This window comes from Ambystoma mexicanum, chromosome 2p (genome assembly GCF_040938575.1).
Source record: "Ambystoma mexicanum isolate Mex_15411 chromosome 2p, UKY_AmexF1_1, whole genome shotgun sequence".
NCBI lineage: Eukaryota > Metazoa > Chordata > Amphibia > Caudata > Ambystomatidae > Ambystoma > Ambystoma mexicanum.
Genome location: NC_090923.1, coordinates 563913773 through 563926570, shown reverse-complemented (window position 1 = coordinate 563926570; position 12798 = coordinate 563913773). Strand labels below are relative to the sequence as shown.

The window sequence follows — 12798 nt, the reverse complement described above, 5'->3', positions numbered from 1 at the left end:
GATTCGGAGTTGGATTGGCTCCCTTATCCCGGTGCTCTGATATATCTAAAAAGTAAGGGGTGCCTGATTCAAATCCCTGGTCCCTCAGGCTAAATACTTCCAACAACAACAATGGACCAATAGGATAGAGGATGACAGATCATATGCATTTATCTTTTTATATATACCAATAAATGCCTCAGTCCAAATTCAACTTTCTTTTTATTATTTCAATCATAAAAAAATTCATCACATATTTAGCAATGTAGCTTCACAATAAAATGTGATCATTTGAAAATCAACCCGCATACATTCATTCCTACCATACATTCATTCTCACTCTCTCTTACCACAATTTACTTCATACAAATACTGATGACCCACTTGGTTGCCATAAACCATATTAAATATTAACACTGTTGAGTTCCCTCTGCCTGTTATTGGGTAACTTGATCTGTATATAGTTATTTCCACAGTACTTCAACAATAGTGACCACTTGATAATACAACTTTCATCAGGAATTTCAATGGTTCCCATTTCACAATGTAGGGTGAACCACACCACCTAAAAAACAATAAAAACCTATTAGAAGTTCTGTCATACTGTCATCCCCTCTTATTTATATATCACTAAATGTGAGCACAAATGAGTCTCAATAGTAATCATATTATCAGCACTATCCCGGTTTCTTAATTACAATGAGAGTGCCAATATAGTGGACAAATCCTCATCACACCTGTGAATGTATCCCACCACATATGGACCCGCCCACAAGGATGCAATGTAAATTACCCCATTAAATCAGGTCTTCCAATTAAAATCAATATTTAAATATCAGACAAAGAAAGCTCACTGTTAGCAGCAGATACTCACTTCAGTAATGCCACAGAGCACCTTGAGTCGCCTTCTGGTCACAAACATATCTTTAATGAAGAAAGGGTTCACATTCCAACCTCCATCTATTCTTGGAATATTTTTACAATCCAATGCAAAGCACCATCTGTTTGGTTGCTTCTCTATTTCGTCTTCACCAATCCTATATCAGTATGAATAGGGTCGCCTCTATAGTTCTGTTTAGAAAAAATCCTAAAACGCAAAAAGAATCTTCCATTACACCCTGTATATATTCTCATTACCTTCTAGGATTGACCAGCATATGTGAATTCCATTACTTACATCTATTTTTTAGATATAAGATTCAGGGTCATTCTTCATGATATCCCCTCTTTATCTTCACCCTCAAGCTTAGACAACTTCAATCTTGTTGTTTCAGATTTGTCATGCCCTCAACAATTCCCTTTAACTGAAAGCATTGGCGTATTTTAGGTTTTTCCAAATAAGATCCTATAACACAGATTTCCAAAAACCATGTCTCTATCATGTAAGCCTATCTTGGCACCATAATTGCAGGTTTCTTGTTGTCATCATACATTAATCGAATCACTCAGCATTTCTGATATCTCTTAATTAGACCCACTTCAGAGATATATAATACTCCTTCCTCTCTGTCTATCGTGATCGATAAGTTATGCCATTCTCGGTAAGGTCAACATTCTCACAAATCTATGCATTCTAGCACTCCCAAAGATAACTACCATTTAGTTGTCTATTGTTTTCCCATTAGATATCCTCGATCAGCATATATGTAAAGTATACACGTTCCCATTTGATTATCTGTTGTTTCCCAATTGGATACCCTTGATCCACTATCCTTGTTTACATATAAAGACTACACGCTTCATATATCACAATAAACTCCTCTATAGGTGGCTACATAGTGATTTCCTTCCAGTAGAGTAATCTATTTATCATTCTCGTACTTACCGCGAGCAGGACTAGTCTACATCTGTAACTTCTTACGGAGTTAATGCCACTGCATACTCGGTCGCGGGGGGGCGGTCGCATGCGCAATACGAAAGAGACCGCATGGCGTATCATTCTTTTATAGTCAATTTTCATGTTCATAGAAAGAGGACAGCGTATCTGTCTCCTTTTACCTTGTGTCACAAAAGCCATTGACAGTCTAATTCATGATGGAAAGAATCACTTATTATTTCTATCTAGATCTCTCAAGGCCTTAAACATAATTAATACAAGCTAAATTTGTTTTGCGTCTGTTTTTTTTCAAAAGAAATTATTATGTTATTAGGTCTTCTTTCACCTTGTAAATTACATTAGTAAATTTTCTACGGCATCTAGAATATGTTAGAACCTGAAGATTCAGGATACACTTACATGGTCAACCAAAAGCAATCATTGTTCTACTACGGGCTTACCACATATCCTGTAGTACATTATGTTATTAAGTATTCTTTCACCTTGTACATCAAAGTAGTAAACTATCTACAGCCTCTAGAATATGTTTGGACCTGAAGATTCAGGTTTTCTTACATAGTCACTCAAAAGCGATCATTGTTCTACTACGCGCTTACCGCATATCCTGTAGTACAAACCATGGTTCCAACCTACTAGGTATTTAGCCATACTATAGCTAATATAGCTGTACTCTACTACATCATGCCGACATAGGTAATTTACATCTTGATTGAGCACCTACCAAGATCTCTTATTCGTTAGGGTTATCAGCTTCACGTGTAGTTTAGCATAGCCATACTTTCCAGTGTTTATCATACAATACTACACCTCCATAGTCATGAGTATGAGTCATATCACATGGGTCCATCGCTCCTTTCATTATAATACCCAGCCTACCATGTTTAAAACTTTTCTAAACCACTTCCAACAAGCACGAGAGGCTATAACTCAAAATACTCATGACCAAATTACCCTTTTCTTACCCCACTGAAGAGGGGCTTAGGTCTACAGTCAATCAGTGTGCTATAAGTGCATTCCATTAGACAGACACATTGAGCCCATGTTTCACTGTGTCCAGTGTATAGATCCATCGCTGTTCTATTCTGTGAAGGACTGTGGCCATATTGCCCCCTCTACTTTTTGGTCTAATCCCTTGCAGCGCAAACCATTTAAGGTCCATCTTTGTGTGCTTAAATTGAACAAAGTGGCCCACAAGGGGTGTATCTGCCACCTTGTTGCGGATGTAACTCCTGTGTTCCCCTATTTGTTGCCTCACTTCTCTTGTGGTTTTATCCACATACAATAGCTCGCAGGGGCAAGTGATTATATAAATCACATCTTTCGTTCTGCAGTTAGTGTGACTCCTTAATTGCCATTTATCAATGCCATAATGAAACTCCAGTCTTGTCTCTGTCAGAGGACACTCAATACAATTACCACACTTGTGGTGACCCACAATAGGCGGTAGTCCCCACTGGTTTAGTAACGTTTGTTCTCGTTTTTTCTCGGGGTATGTGTGCACTAATTTTTGCTTTAAGTTTTGACTTTTTTTAAACGCAAACATGGGTTTCTGACATAAACTACCTGGCTGTTTGATCAGATCCCAGTTACGATTAATAATCCTCTTGATGCCGTTACTCACCAGATTAAAATTGGTAACTCATACCAATCTCTCTTGTTTCTGTTTTTAACAAGGGGTCAGGCATATATCTCGATTCGTATTTGAAGCTCGTTTGAAATTATCTTTAATTAATTTCTCTGGATATCCTCTCTCTGATAATCTCTCTTTCAATTGTCCTGCATGTTTGAAAAATTCATTTTTTTCAGTGCAGTTTCTGTGAATTCGCAGAAACTGCCCATAGGGTAAGTTCTGCCGTAACCCCATAGGGTGGAAACTCGAAAAATGAAGTAATGTATTTTTATCAGTGGGTTTCCGATACAGAGTAGTGACCAACTTTTCTGCTGATTTTTTAATGATCAAATCCAGAAAACTCACTTCTGTGTTGTTCCATTCCATCGTGAACCTAATGTTCCTGTCACATGTATTTAGCCAATTGTGGAACCGTATTAACGAGTCACTAGTGCCCCGACCCGACAATAAAAACATTGTCTATATATCTGTACCAGGCCCTCAGGCCTTGGCACAGATCTCCAAGTTGTGAATTCACAGAAACTGCACTGAAAAAAATGAATTTTTCAAACATGCAGGACAATTGAAAGAGAGATTATCAGAGAGAGGATATCCAGAGAAATTAATTAAAGATAATTTCAAACGAGCTTCAAATACGAATCGAGATATATGCCTGACCCCTTGTTAAAAACAGAAACAAGAGAGATTGGTATGAGTTACCAATTTTAATCTGGTGAGTAACGGCATCAAGAGGATTATTAATCGTAACTGGGATCTGATCAAACAGCCAGGTAGTTTATGTCAGAATTCGCAGAAACTGCCCATAGGGTAAGTTCTGCCGTAACCCCATAGGGTGGAAACTCGAAAAATGAAGTAATGTATTTTTATCAGTGGGTTTCCGATACAGAGTAGTGACCAACTTTTCTGCTGATTTTTTAATGATCAAATCCAGAAAACTCACTTCTGTGTTGTTCCATTCCATCGTGAACCTAATGTTCCTGTCACATGTATTTAGCCAATTGTGGAACCGTATTAACGAGTCACTAGTGCCCCGACCCGACAATAAAAACATTGTCTATATATCTGTACCAGGCCCTCAGGCCTTGGCACAGATCTCCAAGTTGTTCCAATTGATTGCCTCTTCTGGAGATGAACTTCTCCTCATAGTGTGCCATAAATAAATTGGCTACATCGGGGGTGAAAGTAGCACCCGTGCTCACCCCTCTTCTTTGTTTGTACAGAGATTGTTTGAACATAAAGAAGTTCTCCGTCATGGCTATCCGTGCGCATTCTAAAATGAAGCCCGTGGGTGGCACATGTGGCATTGACCTTTTGTCCAAATAGTTACCTAACACTTCCAAACATTGCATCTGCGGAATGGAGGTATAGAGGGACTCCACATCCATTGTTGCCAAAATGTCATCATTTCCCATCTCTAATCTTTGTTTGATTTGGATCATATCTTCCAAATCTTTCACATAGGATGACATTTTTTCCACAAAAGTTTTTTAAAAATACTCTACATATACTGACAGGACCTCTAGGAGAGAATCAATTGCCGCCACAATCGGTCTACCGTGTGGGTTTGTCTTATTTTTATGAATCTTAGGTAGAATGTACAAGGCCGCCCTCTTAGGATGGTTCTTTTTAAGAAAACAACTTTCATCACTACTTACCTCACTTTTGTGCTATCGCCAGTCTCCCCGACCTCAGCATGGCCTCACATAAGCTAGGCAACCTGTATTCCTCCCAATCTCTGTCTGGGATCCCCACCAACATCAGGAGTGGGCCCATGCTCAGCTGTACCTCTGAGTATTCCTTAATCCAGCTAAGGAGTTCCTGCCAAAAGATGCGTATCTTAGGACAATGCCACCACATGTGGGAGAGGGAACCCACCCAGCCACAGCCCCTCGGACAGACAGGAGAGTACCCCAGAAACATTCATGAGATATTCAATGGGTCCCTATGCCACTGTTGTAGCATCTTGTAGTTGTGTTCGATGGTGGAGGTGAATAGGTTCCCGCGTAAAGTAATCTGAAAAATCCTAGCCCAGTCCTCCTCCGTAATATTCTCTGCTGAGAGATCCACCAATACCTATTAAATGTGTATCTACCAACCTCAGGGGTCAAGACCAAGAATTTATATATGCTTGAAAGGGAACCCTTCCAGGAGGAAGCGCAGTCCAACCATCTCTCAAATGGGGTGAAATCTGGGTACCATGGGCAAGCCAATCCGAGTCAGTGAATATCCCTTTTAACCTTAGGTACTTAGAGATTGTGATCCTGTCCTGCTGCAGGTCCTCCTGCACCTCCTCAAAGCTCCTAAAGCGGCCCTCCTCAAACAATTGGCCCACCCTCTCAAAACCCCCATCGGCCACTGTTGGGCACACTGCATCCTTGCCTCGCCCAATTGAATGGAGGACCCAAAACTGACACCATGGGCGAGGGCCAGGACGAGAAAGCTCTATTAACTCTGCTATCCCTTCAAAGGTCCCACAGAGTACCCAACGTGGAGGGTTCCCTTGCCGTGCCCAGAATTAGCTCGAAGGAGGGCCCACGGGTAATCCCTCACCTTAAAGGGTGCACTACTATGTCTTCCAAGTAGGTACACTATTTTCTCAATTCCTCCCTCGCGTGTTCCAACGCAACCTTTAACTGAGCATTCTGTTAAAAAATGTACGGTTTTAGGAAGCCATAACCCCCCAAGGCACGCAGGAGAGTGAGGGTGGCCCATTTCACTCACAGCCTCTTGTTTTGCCATACAAATTTCGAGAGCGCCCCCTTCAGATTACCAAAGAAGGCCACTGGGAGCCTCGTTGGGAGGTCGGAAGATAGATAGCAGGCGGGGGTGGACATTCCTTTTCACCAATATCATGTGTCCGTACCAGGAAAGGGTGAGGAGTTCCCACTTTCTAAGGTCCTCTTTGATTTTTACCAACATTGGGTCGAAGTTGGCCTTGACTATCTCTATAAGAGACACAGCCTAAATACTTTGTCTGCGTCTGTTTGACCCTTAACCCTGAGTGTCGAGTATGGGTGATCAGGCTGGTGCATTTTGGACCCACAGGCATAATACTGGATTTGTCTACATTAATTTTCAGGCCCGCAAGGCGTCCATAACTCTCCATTTGTCCCAGAAGTTTGGGAAGCGAGGAGTCCACCTCCATAAGATATCCCAGAATGTCATCCGCAAACAGGCACAGATTAAACACCACCTCTCCACTCCGGACGCCCTTAATCTCCTAGTTTGCTCTAATCGCTACAGCAAGCAGCCACATTGTGAGTGCATACAACATTGGTGACGGGGGCCCCCCTGTCTTGTACCATGCATCAAACGAAAGGAATCAGATAAGAGGCTATTGACCCGTACTCATGCTGTGGGCAGTGTGTACATGGCATCTCCCACACAACAAAGCCCAGAGTTTGCTAGGTACCAGTGACCTGACCGCAACCCTCAAAGAGGTAGGACTTCAGGGATGTTTGCAACTGGGGCAGAGAGGTAGCAGAGCATATTTGCAAAGTGATTTCTTTGCATAGTTCACATTATTTCTGCACCAGAAATGATCTATCACATACTAATCCAATGTATACAGTCCAATCTCTTTTGTTATGGGGCTGGACATGAGGGCTTGCCAACATTGACCGTGCTACTGTCTTGGGCAATGCCCTTGGGCAAATGTCCATGTTCCTCAGTTGTTATAAGAGACAACTGATAAACAGACCATCAGTTGAATGGTGCACTATACATATAGCAGAAAACGGTGGTCTAGTGGTCGAGTTTAAGGATTATTTGCCTCTTGTGAAAGGGAACTGCACAGAGACGTCCATCTGGTAATCTCGATGTCAGCCACACTGACCAACCCAGTCTAGCCAGCACCCGAAACCCTAGGAAGCACTGCCCCCGCAACTTTCCACAAACTCCCCTGCCTTCTTATCAATGCCCACTCTGTGGCCAAAAAAAGACACAGCATCTATGACCTCCTAACCTCCGGCAATCCTGATCTCACTTTAATCACGGAAAAATGGTTCTCAGACAATTTCAAACCAATCACAAACAAAGCATTCCCACATGACTACTCACTCATCACCCACAACAGACCATCTAGAGGAGGCAGAATAGCCATCCTCCACAAACTACACATTCCCATCACCTTCACCTTCACCAAAACACAGCCCTGCACAGCTAACTGTGAACCTCGACTAGTCAACATCTCCCCTGCCCACTCTCTCGCACAGCTTTGTAAGCGATATTCAATCAACACTACAGCTAAGTCAATGCCTAGTCTGGGATGCTGAGGAAAACCCGTATTAATGTATTTTCTTGTCTAGTTCACTATTCTGGATGACCACCCTTGTATAACACCCCTTCTTAGAATCCCCCTGACCCCACGGAGCCAAGAAGTAGGTTTGTTTTGCAAATTAAAAGGTTTATTTGAAAAATTAAACAATATATATATATATATATATCACACTTTTATAATAAATTAATATCTGATAGTACACCGAGACATATGATGTTGATCAACAATGGGTAATCTGGCACTAGCACACTTCTTTACAATCAATGAGGAGTTAGTATAGGATGGATAAAGTAGTAAAAATACTTTTATGATTTCAAGGGAAAAGCAATGAGGAATAAAATGCAATACAGGAATACTTGATATGATTTTAGCAAAAGATAAGATAATCACTTTTTCTCTGGCAATTCACCCCCCTCCCCTATGCAATGTAAGAAATGGAAGGAGATGGAAAGAGGGGCACACAGTTCTCAGGAATGCAATCAAATACAATACGAAATTCAGCCCCCCCCCAGCAAGCTTAGAGGAACCAGGTAAGAGTTTGAAACACAGGCCCAAAATGCTTTTAAATGTGATGGCAGTGGATGGGAAAATGTGCCAACTGATTTTAATTCCCTCTAGAGATTCAGGGTGAGTGGGAGATGCGTGTTGGTATTAGTTCAGGCTCACTTTAGCAATGCTCTATGAGTTATTACCAAGTTGCAAACGGATTTTAACAAAAGAAAGAATGGAGCTGCTATTTTGACAAGTGGAGAAATTGAGCCAAAATCGCAAATCGCGGTAAATTTCGCGAGTGCGTGAATGCCGAACAAGTATAAGGAGTAGGAAGTTTTAGGTTCGTTGGAAAGCTTAGATTCTAAGCTTTCAGATGAAAGTTAAATTTCGTTCCTAGCCCAAACGGTTCCAGAGATACGGACGATTAAATAAAGGTAGTTTTTCGGATTTAAAGTAAACTCAAAATGACAGGTGACAGCTTGCAGCTTTAAAAATGACAGATGACACGATTTCTAGGAGGCAGTTCTACTTAGGTTAAAATAGTTTGGATTAGATTATTTTAACTAAGAGATTGGTTCTGCACAGTTCTGCTAGGTACTCACAATATAAATTTGAAATAGGCCTCGCCACGGATCTGGTCAGGTTTTGGTCTGGACTCCGGTTCTGGTCTCGGCACTTCACAGTGATCTGGGTCAGCTCTCTGGTTCTGCTCACAGCGGTCTGGGTCACTCTGGATCTCTGGTCTGGTCTCTGGCAATTGGTCTTGGCAAAAGAATTCAAACAGCTCGCCCGGCTGTGGAATAGTTCGCAAATGATTTTAAGGTTGCTGAGGCCTGCTGAGAAGAGTTCTCAGTTTGTGGGTTTAGGCCCTTGCTTTAAGTTCTGAAGTAAAGTTCTGGTCTTTGGAGATTGTTGGATTTGAAGTCTGGATCTCTGGATGTGAAGTCGTCGGTCAGCATGCTCCGCAGCAAATGGAATTGAATCCCTCTACCTGTCCCAGCAGTCTCTTTTTATGTGTTTTGAAAATGGGTGTGTGCCTGGGCCTAGCTAAGCCTGCCCTTCTCTACTTGTCATTGGCCCAATTCTCCCCTCTCCCATGATTGGGGGAAGGAAAGGGATTGTCAGCATGATGAAGTCTGTTTATGGGTCAGAGGATCCTCCCCTGGTCAGTTTGCCTACAAATCTATATTTGATTCAAATACATCCTTCCCAGATATACAATTTGTTGAAATTACATGTGCACATTATATATTCCTTATGGTCCATGCTTGTCCGCCTCTGATCTTCCTGGGGGCTTGCATTAAAAAATGACACATTTTGCGCTTTTTAACTGGTTTTGCAATATCGGACATTTACCCAAAATTACACACATGTGTGCAAGGAGTATGGACATTAATTGATGAAGTGTCAGATTTTTAACATGCAGACATTTGGAGTGAGACCCTATTTTCCGCTAGCAACCCCCAGAATACACCACAGGGTCCTAACGCCTCTCAAAATGTTCACAGAAAAATCACAAAAATAATTATATTACTTATATAATTCTGACAAGTCCGCACTATGAGTTATCTATCTTTTTTAAATTATGCACTGGTCAAAAAGGGGTGTGGCTTCCCACATCACAGGGTGGAATAACTGGTTTATCCACTTCCCCCAAGCTCAACTGCTAGCAGAGGCACTGCCCCTCCCAGTTTCCCCTAAGAGGAAGCCATTTTACGGCCCCCCAATATAACATTTGCCTGAGTCCAGGACAGGCCTTTGTTCAACTCCCTGTAGTCCCCAGCTGCTCCACCCCTAATCTAATCAGAGAGGTTACAACTCCTTTTGGCAAGGGGAGTGGCTGAGCAGGTTTCAACTCCTGTCGGGTGTAGTTGTCAGGCAGAATCCAGTTTCATTAAGCCAGGTTTCAGCTAAATGTCACTTTTTGTTCCCAGTTTTCTACATTCAAATCAAACTGACAATTTTTACATATACATTAAATAATTACTTCCTTCAAGTCATTTCAGAATATAGTTTTACATTGTATCCACCTCTTAGCAAGTCTTTCCTTGGTCTGTTTTTGTTTCATTTGTTCAGTTTTACACAAAAGTCTGGTGGTTTTAAAACGCCGGCTTTCTGATAGTGGTGAGTACTGGTAATGCAACCATTTTTGGGATTAAGAAAATGAATTCCCCACTGTTCTGAGTTGCTTTTTTGGCAATCAGCATTGCCATTCCCAATGGTTTCAGGCTACTGTGTGTGTAGACCACTGGTGGTTTTAGGCAGTGCCCTCCTGTGCTCACAACATAGGCAAAAATGGGTGGCAGCCTATTCTTCATGTTTTCCCTGTGGACTCTCTGGGGAGTTCTGGCCATCATGATGTTTTCCATGCCAGTACTGCACAGTTTTATTGTAGGGCTTGGATGCATGGGTAAAAACATCCCACAGCTTCCTACTCATTTACAGGCCCCCCGGATACAACAGACATTTCACCAACAGCCTATGTGAGTTGCTAGCAGCCAATATAGTTAGCCACTCAGTACTCACTCTACAGGGGGACTTCAATATCTGGTTTGATGTGCCCAACAACTCTATAACTCGACCTGTGTTCAACAGTCTAACTGCACTCAATCTTACCCAGCATATAATAGGACCAACCCACACTGCAAGCCACACCCTTGCTGCCATTTTCAGCTCCTCCAACCTCATTTCCACACCCATCCCTAGACCCCTGAGCTGGACAGACCACTCAGGCCTACCTTTCTCTCTCCACACACTGCCTCCACCTCCCAAGGCGTTCTACATCCCTCCATCTCAGTTCAAGGGCTGGAACAAGATCATGGTATTACCTGATATGCCTGAAGCCCTGCTACGTGCCCTCCCCTCACTCCCAGCCACAGACAGACCTGTATCCATTGTGCTCTTTGACCCCTGGCTAAACGACTTTCATCTCATCCCCTCCAGCTCTGCACCCTCCCGCAAAGGACCAACCCCCAAGTGGTTCATCCCCCACCTGAAGGTGTTCAAAACCGCTCCCTCGAGCGCAAATGGCGAGCCTGCAGAACCCCTCAAAGCAAATCAGTGTACGCAAACCATCACCAAATCTACAAATCAAAGATCCAAAAGGCCAAAAAAGCCTATTACAATAGATAAATCCAGAGCTGCCACAGCAACAAGCTCCACAGGATCATCACAGAATTCCTGAACCCTTCTTGTACCTCTGCCCCAACCACCTCCTCTGCTCTTTCAACCACATCTCGAGCGAGGAGTTTGTCAAACTACTATCCGACAGCCGACATTCTGGCTCCCCCCTTGACCCTTGTCCCGCCTCTCTCCTCAAAGAAATCTTCAATTCCACAGACTTCAAACTACGGCAAGAAGAGGCAAAATTGATTACATACATGGACACATGTTTTTCTGGGTTAAACCAGGACAATTAACTTTGGTCTTATCTTAAATATGAAACACAAGGATTTATATGAAACCCTAGAAGGGCATGTTTTGCTAGGAAATAGAATTAATTCAGAATATTATTTGATTTTTATATTGTGTTTATATGTCATTACATGTAATAATAATACATATGAAATCCAGAAATTGTATGGGTCTGTAATTCTTGATATCTGTCTGGCTACAAAGCAAAGAGCCCCTAATATACGACCGACCCATTGCTACAATCATGAGGTTGCACATGCAAAAACTACCATGAGGAGAGAAGTACGTAACATTAGGAAATCCAAACTGGATGAGACTTCCCAAAAAGGCAGTATCAGGTTAGCTAAACAAAAATTTTGAAACTTCTGCAAAGCTATACATAATCAGCTATTACAACATGATTCTGTAGCTATGCTGGAGATTCTAATAAAGGCACAAGTTGGCTCCTTTTGGTCCCTGGTAAATGATCGGGACCCCAACTATGTGGTCTCGCAGTTTAATTCAATTTCGTAGAAAAATTAGTTGGTATTTTTTACAAGCAGATGTGGACCTATAACAGTTATAGAAGCTGAGGGGGAGGATGCTCATTGGAAAAAACTAGCATTTGAGAAATGGGACCCCCCCATTAAATATTAACCTTGTAGTGGACCTAATTAAAAAAAAACTAAAAGATCTAGGGCAGCTGGTCCTAATGGCCTCACAAATAACACTTTCAAGTCAGACCCTACCCTTTGGGCAAATCTTCTATACCCAGAGTTTAGGGATATTCTTAAGACAGGAATCACACCCCCGTCATGGAGTACTGCACATGTAGTCCCCATTTCTAAGTGTGGGAGCAGGCCGGACCCTAAAAACTACCGGCCTATCGCCCTGATAGATGCCGACTGTAAAATAATTTCGGCATTTCTACTAACGCATTTGTTGGATTGGGAAAAACAACACCACCCGCTGAGTATTTTCCAGACTGGATTCCGCAAGGGTCATTCAACTAATGTGCTGATCCTCAAATGTCTCCTGGAAGATGCATGGATCAAAGAGATGGAACAAACTTTTATGGCCTCAGTCGATCTCTCGGCCACATTTGATTGCGTTAATCGCAAAAAATTTTGGTGTAAATTGTCCGGTTGGGGCCTGCCCTTAGGTCTCTAGAGACTTATCGAAGGGGTC

General features: G+C 42.2%; 1 long non-coding RNA gene across 1 annotated transcript in view; it reads right to left on the bottom strand.

Annotated features, from left to right (window-relative positions):
- Positions 1 to 250: 250 nt before the first annotated feature.
- Positions 251 to 12798, bottom strand: part of LOC138565901 (uncharacterized) — a 78625-nt gene continuing 66077 nt past the window's right edge. Inside the window, exons 3-4 of the long non-coding RNA XR_011301691.1 lie at positions 854 to 1066; positions 251 to 544 (exon numbers count right to left, since the gene is read on the bottom strand). This is a non-coding gene — a long non-coding RNA (uncharacterized lncRNA). The remainder of the gene's footprint in view (positions 545 to 853; positions 1067 to 12798) is intronic.